The sequence below is a fragment of the Schistocerca americana genome, chromosome 7 (assembly GCF_021461395.2).
Source record: "Schistocerca americana isolate TAMUIC-IGC-003095 chromosome 7, iqSchAmer2.1, whole genome shotgun sequence".
In the NCBI taxonomy this organism is placed as follows: domain Eukaryota; kingdom Metazoa; phylum Arthropoda; class Insecta; order Orthoptera; family Acrididae; genus Schistocerca; species Schistocerca americana.
This window is the reverse complement of record NC_060125.1, coordinates 85958524-85970896: the sequence shown is the minus strand read 5'-3', so window position 1 is coordinate 85970896 and position 12373 is coordinate 85958524.

The window sequence follows — 12373 nt, the reverse complement described above, 5'->3', positions numbered from 1 at the left end:
GTCGCTAGGTGCGCCACGAACGGGACGAATGTTTTGTTTATTTGCTTGGCGCTTCCTGCCAACAGCCACTAAATGGAACTAACTGTGTTTAATACCGCTAACTGCCAGCACACACTCCCGCCCATGAGATCAACAAAAACCGTTGTATTATGGCGACACAGCTCCGACCAAATTGTGACGAGATTCTAACCAGACAGGGAACATTCACGCGAAAGGTGTGAAACCACTTAGTGGCATCACGGCAGAGGTATTAGGTTCAGTAGCTCTAATTGTATTTTTTGCGCGTTTGCCACAGAGTATTCCACATAGGGAATGAAAGGGAAGATTAGGGTTTTGCGTCCCGTTCACGACGAGACCATTATAGACATACCAACAGAGAAAGAAGACACTGGAGTTGTGTTCAGTTGGATGGTGCTTAAAATCCCCGAATTCAGATTTAGGTTTACTCTGGTGCCTCCATTGGGGAAGGCAAATTCACAATCGGTTCCGTTGAAAAGGATGCGACCTGTTTCCTTCCCCTACCTCAACTAGTTCTCCTTCTGTGATAACCTCGTCGCTGATGGGCCCTTAAACCCTAACCTTACTTTTTTTGTCTTGCACCTACTGCACACGCGAAAATTACTCACGAGTTTCACTTTATTTTTAAAGTGTCATCAGTGGTCATTCTGTAAACGTAATGTGGTGTCGTTCGAAGAGCGAGGTGCCTCCCAACGCAATAACAAGAGAGGATAAGCACTGCAAGACGTATAGACGAATGAGGGACACCAGCACTGCCACATCCAGAAACGAACGTTTCGCTACGCAGCCGCATCGGTTCTTCTACTTAACGGCCGAGTGCAGGACCGCTCACCCCAGTCCAGTCATCGAGTAGGAAGACAGAATCGCCTTCTGGTAGGCCGGCTGCTTGGTCAATGTATTAGACAAAAATATGGCTGAAAGTTACTAGTAAAAGTACTTTGAGTCATAGATTTGTGTTTTGTCTGTATCAAGTGATGCGTTAATGTTCAGAGACAGCTGTAAACACTCATGATATATGTGTGGGCATGGATTGCACAAAACTCAGTAATTCTTCTTATCTATGTTGTGATAAAGTGAAGTAATGTTTTATGTGTTACAGTATCAATTTGGTCTCCGGAACAAACCAGAGAATCCACTATTGCACCGACGAATATACAATGAAGAGCCAAAGGATCTGGTACACCTGCCTAATATCTTGTAGGGCTCCCGCGAGCACGCAGAAGTGCCGCAACACGACGTGGCATGGACTCGACTAATCCCTGAAGTGATGCAGTAAGCAATTGACACCATGAATCCTGCAGGCTTGTCCCTAAATACGTAAGAGCACGAGCGGATGGATTTCTTTTGAACAACACGTTGCAAGGCATCCCAGATGCGCTCAGTAATGTTCATGTCTGGGTAGTTTGGCCAACGGAAGTGTTTCAACTCAGAAGAGTGTTCCTGGAGCCACTCTGTAGCAATTCTGGATATGTGCGGTGTCCCATCGCCCTGCTGGAATTGCCCAAGTCCGTCGCAATGCACAATGGACATCAATGGACGCAGGTGATCAGACAGGTTGCTTACGTACGTGCCACCTGTCAGAGTCGCATCAGGGGCCTCACATCACTGTAACTGCACACGCCCCGAACCATTACAGAGCCTCCACCAGCTCGAACTGTCCAATGCTGACATACAGGGTCAACGTATTCATGAGGTTGTCTCCATACCCGTACACGTCCGTCCGCTCGATACAATTTGAAACGAGACTCGCCCGACCAGGCAACATGTCTGCAGTCATCAACAGTCTAATGTCGGTGTTGTCGGGCCCAGCCCAGGCGTAAAGCTTTGTGTCGTGCATTCATAAAGGGTACACGAGTAGGCCTTCGGCTCCGAAAGCCCATCTCGGTGATGTTTCATTGAACGGTTCGCACGTTGACACTTGTTGATGGCCCAGTGTTGAAATCTGCTTCAATTTGCGGAAGGGTTGAACTTCTGTCACGTTGAACGACTCTCTACAGTCGTCTTTGGCACACTGCACTTCATGTACCTGCCATGTCACGTGTCAAAAATTGCCCCACACGTATCAGTCCTTGAGGTGGCTGTTTCGGCCACCACACTAGCTCCGGAGAGCAATTGTGGTGCAGACAGCAACCTGAAGATCTCTACTATGACGTGCTAAGGTCGGGTCATTGACTTCTGGACAGCATGCTGCCTCCTCAGGTGGGACTGTAAGTGATCGGTGATGTCCTCGTTGAGACATGGGATAATAGTACTGTTTCTTCCAGCTGACTGTATAGTGTCCGAATGGAAGCTTCTATTCTTGCCGGGTTTAGGTATTTCATTACTGACAAACTGCCTATTGGCTTCTGTCTCGGGTTCTTCGGCCGACGTTCATCTAATGATTTTTCTGACGTTTCGCCAGCACGAGTGGCTGGCATTGTCAAAACTTCACCCTCCATTGCCGGTGGTGAACTGGAGCCGAGCTCGCGGGCGCAGACTACACTCCTGGAAATGGAAAAAAGAACACATTGACACCGGTGTGTCAGACCCACCATACTTGCTCCGGACACTGCGAGAGGGCTGTACAAGCAATGATCACACGCACGGCACAGCGGACACACCAGGAACCGCGGTGTTGGCCGTCGAATGGCGCTAGCTGCGCAGCATTTGTGCACCTCCGCCGTCAGTGTCAGCCAGTTTGCCGTGGCATACGGAGCTCCATCACAGTCTTTAACACTGGTAGCATGCCGCGACAGCGTGGACGTGAACCGTATGTGCAGTTGACGGACTTTGAGCGAGGGCGTATAGTGGGCATGCGGGAGGCAGGGTGGACGTACCGCCGAATTGCTCAACACGTGGGGCGTGAGGTCTCCACAGTACATCGATTTTGTCGCCAGTGGTCGGCAGAAGGTGCACGTGCCCGTCGACCTGGGACCGGACCGCAGCGACGCACGGATGCACGCCAAGACCGTAGGATCCTACGCAGTGCCGTAGGGGACCGCACCGCCACTTCCCAGCAAATTAGGGACACTGTTGCTCCTGGGGTATCGGCGAGGACCATTCGCAACCGTCTCCATGAAGCTGGGCTACGGTCCCGCACACCGTTAGGCCGTCTTCCGCTCACGCCCCAACATCGTGCAGCCCGCCTCCAGTGGTGTCGCGACAGGCGTGAATGGAGGGACGAATGGAGACTTGTCGTCTTCAGCGATGAGAGTCGCTTCTGCCTTGGTGCCAATGATGGTCGTATGCGTGTTTGGCGCCGTGCAGGTGAGCGCCACAATCAGGACTGCATACGACCGAGGCACACAGGGCCAACACCCGGCATCATGGTGTGGGGAGCGATCTCCTACACTGGCCGTACACCACTGGTGATCGTCGAGGGGACACTGAATAGTGCACGGTACATCCAAACCGTCATCGGACCCATCGTTCTACCATTCCTAGACCGGCAAGGGAACTTGCTGTTCCAACAGGACAATGCACGTCCGCATGTATCCCGTGCCACCCAACGTGCTCTAGAAGGTGTAAGTCAACTACCCTGGCCAGCAAGATCTCCGGATCTGTCCCCCATTGAGCATGTTTGGGACTGGATGAATCGTCGTCTCACGCGGTCTGCACGTCCAGCACGAACGCTGGTCCAACTGAGGCGCCAGGTGGAAATGGCATGGCAAGCCGTTCCACAGGACTACATCCAGCATCTCTACGATCGTCTCCATGGGAGAATAGCAGCCTGCATTGCTGCGAAAGGTGGATATACACTGTACTAGTGCCGACATTGTGCATGCTCTGTTGCCTGTGTCTATGTGCCTGTAGTTCTGTCAGTGTGATCATGTGATGTATCTGACCCCAGGAATGTGTCAATAAAGTTTCCCCTTCCTGGGACAATGAATTCACGGTGTTCTTATTTCAATTTCCAGGAGTGTATATGTACCTGGTGCGCCAACGTCCGAGGGCTTCTCCGCGGTCATTTCCGGTGCGGTTCTCCTCTTCTACCTGCGACGGTCGTTCGCTGCAGTACGGGCAGCCAGGATCCGTTTACCTTAAGGCTTTCCTCTTTCTTGTTCAAGCTGTTCGCGTGTTTTTGTATTTCTGCAGCTTCTCTGAACAAGCGCGTGTGATAGTGCTTCTCTACAGCCAGAACTTCCGTGTCGGCAAATTTTATTACGTGGTCGGTCTCATTCAGTGCATGCTCTGCCACGGCCGATTTCTCCACGTGCCCCAATCTGCAATGTCGCAGGGCAGGTGGAGAAATCGGCCGTGGCAGAGCATGCACTGAATGAGACCGACCACGTAATAAAATTCGCCGACACGGAAGTTCTGGCTGTAGAGAAGCACTATCACACACGCTTGTTCAGAAAAGCTGTAGAAATCCAAAAACACGCGAACAGTTTCAACAAGAAAGAGGAAAGCCTTAAGGTAAACGGATCCTGGCTGCCCGTACTGCAGCGAACGACCGTCGCAGGTAGAAGAGGAGAACCGCACCGGAAATGACCGCGGAGAAGCCCTCGGACGTTGGCGCGCCAGGTACATATAGTCTGCGGCCGCGAGCTCGGCTCCAGTTCACCACCGGCAATGGAGGGTGAAGTTTTGACAATGCCAGCCACTCGTGCTGGCGAAACGTCAGGAAAATCGTTAGATGAACGTCGGCGGAAGAACCCGAGACAGAAGCCAATAGGCAGTTTGTCAACAAGTGGCCACGAAAGCCTTAACAATTTTGTATTACATTACTGTAGGCTTGCAGAACGTCTTCAGTGAAGCACACAACAAGAGTAATTAAATGTTTACTCTTCTTGACTGAAGCTTGGTTCTGGTTTTAAAACTGAAGTAAGAAGCTTATTTTTCCGTTATGACATAAAGTTATAAGGACACCAGCACTCTGCTCATTATACAGTGTGTGACCACAGAAACTTAATTCACTTTTTGTTTACTCAAAAGTCTTTTTGTTTACTCAAAAGTCTTTAAGACTTTGTCCACTGAAGTGTGTGTACGTCTTTCAGATAACACGAAAATTATTTACCTTGTCATCCTGAAAGTATAAGTGGTTCCGTTATTTACGAACCATCACTTATTTTGTTTGACTTACGAATGACTAACATCCATTTCGTTTCACTTATTGAGCATTCATCATTTCTTTTTTTCATTGTGGAGAACATCTTTGTGGAAATTGTTTTTGTGGTGTCACCGCCAGACACCACACTTGCTAGGTGGTAGCCTTTAAATCGGCCGCGGTCCATTAGTATACGCCGGACCCGCGTGTCGCCACTGTCAGTGATAGCAGACCGAGCGCCACCACACGGCAGGTCTAGAGAGACGTACTGGCACTCGCCCCAGTTGTACAGCCGACGTTCATAGCAATGGTTCACTGACAAATACGCTCTCATTTGCCGAGACGATAGTTAGCACAGCCTTCAGCTACATTTGCTACGACCTAGTAAGGCGCCGTATTCAATTGATAATTAATATTATGAAGCATGTACCGTAACGAGAGATGTCCTACAATTGTGGATTAAAGTTAAGTATTCTACCAGTTACCTCCTGTTTTACTAGTCTTATTTCTCTGACCTGTTCCAGACCTAACGCCAGTCAGCGTGTAATTAAACGCGTGCATTTCGGCCTTCTCTAGAAAAAACAGTGTTGGCTCTTCTGCCAACACTACAGATTTCTATGCACTTTTGCCTGTTCTCTATACCTTCGCTGTCTACTTGTGCAAGCGGTCTGTGAGGCCGAGCGGTTCTAGACGCTTCAGTCTGGAACCGCGCGAACGCTACGGTCGCAGGTACGAATCCTGTCTCGCGAATGGACGTGTGTGATGTCCTTAGATTAGTTGGGTTTAAGTCAGATATTAAGTTCCATAGTGCTCAGAGCCATTTGAACCATTTTTCTACTTGTGCCCGCCATGGCCGACACAACAGTTGGCGGTGGTGGTATGTCACACTCTCCACAACTAAGGACCAAATGTTTTCAGTGGGAGACAGAGCCGGAGAACGTGCTTGCCTCTGTATCGAGATACGACAGTATAACACAAATAAGATGCCATCTTGCATTATGTTGTTGGAAAGTAATAACATGGAGATTTCAAACACAGAACACAACCGCCGGCCTTGAAACGTCAAAGATGTAGTGGTTGCTGCAGGGTATGATGTTGTGTAGCTAGGGGTACCTCATTACCATCACCAGGTACTGGGACCATATGATAACGATGCATGAATAAACCATTCTTTGTTGAGGTATTCGCGTGTTAAATTTATAGTGACCTATGTTAACAATTAATATTCTTCTTATTGTCTCCATTGCTCGTGATCGCACTGATCCAATAATTATATGTCATTCATATATGTCAGCAGAGAATATCGTAATAACCAGGGATAAATGTACACCACTGTTACATATCTTAGTCATATTATGAACACCCTCTTGTATGAGTCTGTTTGCTAGGGTCACCCATGTCTCACTAACAAAATGCATGTGAGTCTATTGGGAGCTATCTGACTATTTTTGTGGTCAACCGATGCTGACCATTCTGACATCCACAGGGGTATGTCGAAGGCTCAGCCATAACTTCATACCAGCTCTAAAAAGTTGTACATCATTTATACTGCTAGCTAGTTTGTATCAATATTACCCCAAACTGCAAGTGCGTATTCTAAAGTTACGTTCACACAGGCCACATTTTACGACAATGTGTGGCCCCATTACTGTTGCCGACAATATTTCTACAGTGGCTTCAGCATATGTCGGTAGTGTAATACTGCTCTACGAGCTTCAGTCCGGCGACGCGCGGCTGCTACGGTCCCAGGTTCGAATCCTCCCTCGGGCATGGATGTGTGTATGTCCTTAGGTTAGTTATGTTTAAGTAGTTCTACGTCTAGGGGACTGATGACCTCAGATCTTAAGTCCCATAGTGCTTAGAGCCATTTGAACACTGTTTTTTGTAATACTGCTTGGCAATGTTGATGATGCAGCAGGATGTTTCAGATAGTGGACGGGGTATGGGCAGGGTCGTTTTAATGTCTAGGCAACACAAGAAGCTGCTTTCGGTACCAAGCTGGGAGGTGTGCTAGCGGCACCTAAGTGCAAAATTTGTCTTCTTACCAAGAGCTGAAGAAAGGCAACTAACACCTCATGGCGTTGAGGTAGGGCGGGGGCGGGAATGATCGTGGGAGGGGGAAATGTATCGCTTGTGTTCAAAAATTTGCTCGAATCAGCCCTGGGTATGGCCGACGTGTTGCCTGCCTGTTTCGTATGGCCGGTCCGTATCAACCTCTGTCCTTACGTGTATGCGCTTCCCTCTGTCTCGCGCCCTCAGCGCTGCAGAGCCAAGTCGCATAATCTAAGCGGGAAGTTGGTGAGTCCAGAGGCACTCGATTTGCTTGTTGTCTACAGTAAAGCAGAAGCAGACAGATGAGAGAACCATAAAGTTCGTAAATGCGATTCGCATATCTATAGCCAGAGCTGTGGAACATGGAAAGGAACATCTACAAAGACCTCTATGTAAAAAATTTTCGCTACTGCCGTCGTAGTATCAGTAGCGATCAAAAGCTTTTCTCTTAAAGGGCGTCGCTGCAGTGTGCACACAGTGTGGCGCGAGCTTGTAAGCGTGTTGCAAGGAAGGTTGTACTGAGAAGTAGTTGTTAAGAAAAAAAAAATCGAGATGTTGCGCCGGTTTCGATTTATTTAGCACTGATGTAATATTTCTGGCTTAGTCAGCCATCATATTAGGCTCCTAGAAGCAGTTCCCAGAGCAGTGGAGGTACAAGAAGTATATAGATGACGGAATGTGGTGTGAGGTACCTGTGACAAATGTTACCATTCCCGTGTGAAAGACCGCCTGCATAACGCTACTGCTCTGTGATTGGCTGCTGTGTTCGGAGCAAGAGCGCCAAAACGCTGAAGTATTATTATTAGTTAAACTACTCATTAGAATGACTTCACTTTTTAACCCTTTCAGAGCCTCTGGCTACAGTTGTGTACATTAACTTTTACAGTCTGTTAGCTGCAAGAAAAGTATTTCTTCCCTAAGCGAACCTGAGCTACTGACTTGTAAATGTTCAACCCTTTCATCACGCGCAAATGCAGCCAACCGCTGGGCATCACTATAAAAATATCAGCAAGTCAATGTAGCAGTGGGCAGCAACTCGTGACAACCAAAATACATGGTTTACTATATTCCCGTGTATAATTGAATATTGTTGTTGTTATTTTACATGGAAATCAATGAATGATCATTTTACTATTTATTACAATAGAGAATATTTTATAATTAGTTATATTGGTCCTTAAAGTGAAGCCAAGTGAACAAAGTACGTTTTGGAAACTGGTACATATTTTTATATAAATCTTGCTCTTAAAATCATTAAAAAATCACCTAAGACCACTACCACATAAAGACAAATTTTTCTTCCCCCAAAAAAAATTCGGGTCTGAAAGGGTTAATATAAATATCTCTCAACAATTGACTATCAATGAGTCATTTTAGAATTATTAAAAACAATTTAAATCAAAAACAAATCTTGCGAAATTGCAGACGAAGCACTTCGGAAGCGTTCGGGTCACGCCTTTTCTGGTATGGCGCGCGAAGTGTTTTGGGCTGTTCGTCACTCTGTGTTAGGCAGTCAAGAAGAACAGACATGTTGTCTGTCGTAGGATGTGTTTCCAATTTTTATTTAAGTTCCTGTTCGTCACTATGGATTAGGTAGTCGAGATGTACAGTCATGTTGTCTGTGGCAGGATGTGTTTGCCAGTATTCAGTATTAAAAGACTCACTCCGGTAGTCATGAGGCACAGACACGTGCCACAAATAGTGTTGTTGTTGTTGTTGTGGTCTTCAGTCCTGAGACTGGTTTGATGCAGCTCTCCATGCTACTCTATCCTGTGCAAGCTTCTTCATCTCCCAGTACCTACTGCAACCTACATCCTTCTGAATCTGCTTAGTGTATTCATCTCTTGGTCTCCCTCTACAAATAGTGTAAAGATACATTTTCGTAAACATTGTGTTTGATCACGTACTTTGCTGTATCAGAAGGTGTTGTATTAAGATCATGTAGTCTTCTCGTGTGGCTATATTAAAAACGCGAGTGGCATCCCAAAGAAGTGATATATTATTTCACAACAGAACGTCGCTAAAAGACAGCAGGTTAGTGAAGTATAACAGAACCTTCGTATTCCACGCAGTGCAGTGGAAACAACCCAGGCGCCTCACGTGTACTGCATGCACTGATCAAATGTGCTCAGTGACACGTCATCTGGAGTCATGCAGAGGAGGTAAAGGAGGATGTTCGTTATTAACACTGTAGGGAAGCAGCCTACTCGCGCCGTAGTAAATTCACATCAGTTTTTCCATTGTGTGCCAGCCTAGTCCGCTGTAACTAGCTCTGACGGCATAAATGTTGCGCAATACTTTAAAAATCAAACAAATAACCTGAAACGGTTCTAGCATGTCAGGAGTAATACTAAATTAATATGTGTTGAATATCAGTTCGATAACTTTAACCATTTTCGAAATTTGGACGTTTTTCTGTAAAAATCATTGGCGCAACAGAAAAGAGCTAGAGATTTAAAAATTTATATTTAGATTCCCTTTTCATAATTATTTAATAGAAACAGTCTTCTGGATCTCACAAATTAAGATTTTGTTGAAATCCATAATTTTCTGGGTTTTGTCTTAAAAATTAAGGAAGCAAGATAGATTAAGTAGTCTAATAAATAAGGCTAGGATGTTTATATTTAAGTAGATTGGAGATCCGCTATAATCATAAAGATGTGAGAAGTTTCATTTTAATAACTATAAAACTATAGCGATAGCGTATCTCCAAAGGGCAAGTTCAGAGCTCGTCTACTGCGTGCAGTGTAATTAAATTAATTCTCTCGCCCAAAATATTTAACTTAGCCACATCAAACTTTTATTATGATTACTTACCTGTGTGCTGAATGCACATTTAAATTGAGAGCTTCATCTGCCATCAGCAAAAGAAGCTATGATTTATTCAATAACTTAATGTGGTGCATTACTAGTCCAGCGGCTAGACGGGAGAGCCGATTTGATCAGGCGTTCCCTTAGCCGTCCGCACCGCGGCTTTATATATAAGAACGCTGCGCGAGGAAGGAAGGCCCCAGTTCTCTCCAGACGCTGAATAGCACGCCATCTGTGTCGGGAGTCGCGTCGCGTCGGTATCATTGCTATAGACAGCCTCGGATGCCGTATTAAGTTACTCGGGATACGCGTAACCATGAAATCATTTTCGAGTGAAGTGTTAATTCTGGATTGACTTTAATTATCTATCTTCAGTTTGCGTATGTCGTATTTTCACGTGCCGTCGCGGGACAGACATTCTACCATTATTTAGCGTGGCGTTTGATGAACCTAATCATCAAATTATGGCGAGCATTCATTTAAATATTTAATTTGGACAGTTATAGTTGCATCAGCGCATTAGACTCTGAACTGCCCTCTTAGTCAGATTGTGTGGATTCTTTTTTTTCTCATCTGTGACTTTCAGAATATACTCAACTATTTTAGAAAATCGTTTTTGATTATGAATCCCAGACAATCTCCTAATTCCTCAGAGCTATAAGTGTGTTTCTCAGATGATGTGGGCACTAGGAATTATAATTACAGGCCTCACGTTTTGCTAATCACTTTCTGGTTGCCAATATTGTAGTTAGAGAGCCAGTGTTGAGAACGGCAAACAACAGCATAAATAATGGGAACACTTATATAACAATTAATTCCACCCGCCGCCCCACATATGGTTAATCGGCCGGGAAGTGTTTCTACATTCAAATACTTAAACAACATGAAATTGATTAAATTCCACCCGCCGCCCCACAACACCAACAATCAATTCATTCTTCCTTTCTTGCCGTAAAGTTAATGAAATAGCTCGTTGCGCGTTATAAAATGTGTTAATGCAGAAAAATCTGACAGTCCCTGACTTACCGTTTGTTCATGTGCTCATTACCAATTACGAGGGGTATTCGGAAAGTAAGCTCCTATAGGCCACAAAATGGAAACCACAGTGAAAATGAGAACTGTTTTATTTGTAACAGTTAGCTACACCTTCCAGCCACGTCCACTAACTTCAGTCGCCGCTCCCACTTCCACAATTGCCTTAGCATTGCACCAACTTTGCAATACCCTCGTCTCAGAAGGCAGCCGCCTGTGCTTACAGCCAATTCTCTACGCTGATCTACAGCTTATTGTCTATGTCAAAATGTCGTCTTTGTAGCCAGCGGCTCATGTCAAGAGAGCTGAAAATCAGAGGGAACCATGTTCGGACTGTACGGTGGATGATGAAACACTTCCCCTCTAAAGCGCTGCTGGAATGTCCGCAATGCTGCTGGAGTGTGCTGCCGAGACTTGTCACGAAGAAGGAAATGCATTACAGTTACGTTGTGTGGGCTGCATGAAAGCAGGCGAAATCTCTCACAGACCCTTATACTTGGCGAGAGACACTATTTTCTATGCACATTTACTTGCTCACTGTCCACTCAGACCTGAAAAGAAAAAAAATGACGCGATCGACGGGCACACCAGAGACACTGCCCAACGCAGCTGCGCAAAGCTTCATCAGATTTTCACTTTGCTTTCCATTTCGCGATCGATCTGACCTTACTTTCCGAATAGCCCTCGTAAAATGTTCCTTTCTCGGAATCGGTAAATTTAAGGTAGGAGAGCAAAGGGCATGTCGGCAAGGTATTATTGTGCCATTCGCCTCTTCCCGGCGTGAGTGCGGTAAATGCGGAAAGGTGGTCGCGATGTTATTAGCCTACCAAATGCGTCCTAACAGGACCAACGTTCTACTTTTCTTTTCTTGGCTTCAAAGGAGAAACACCGGTAGACATCCATGGAGGAAGAAGAATGTGTATGGGGCAGCATGTTTGTCGGAAACCATCGTTGTGGAATGATAGCGCACGTCGCCACATCGCAAATGTTGTAACGCAGAAGTTACGCCAACTGATGTGGAAGGCACTCGAGCACCCGCCCTATAGCCCTGATCTCTGCCAGTGAGATTATCACGCCATCGGTCCCTTAAAAAGGCGCTGAATAGTCGACGATTTGTTTCGGACCAGGATGTTGAAAGGTGGCTACACTGTGCCACTGCGCCAGAGAGTGCGCCAAAGAGTACTATTAAGCCGCCTCCACAGTGCCTGTTTAGAGTTCGTGGCAGTCAGTGGTTGTTGAGGGTTCGTAGAGGACAGTGTGTGTTAAGAACTCATAGAGACAGTGTGTGCGTGGGCAGAGCTCGGGGTTGTCGTGAAGTTGGAGCGAGATGTTGTAGTAAAGAGCGTTGTTTCATGTCTTATGCAGTTATTTGATGGGAGAGATAGCAGATGATATTGTAATGAGTGCATTCGTCAATATATATGAAGGTAAAAT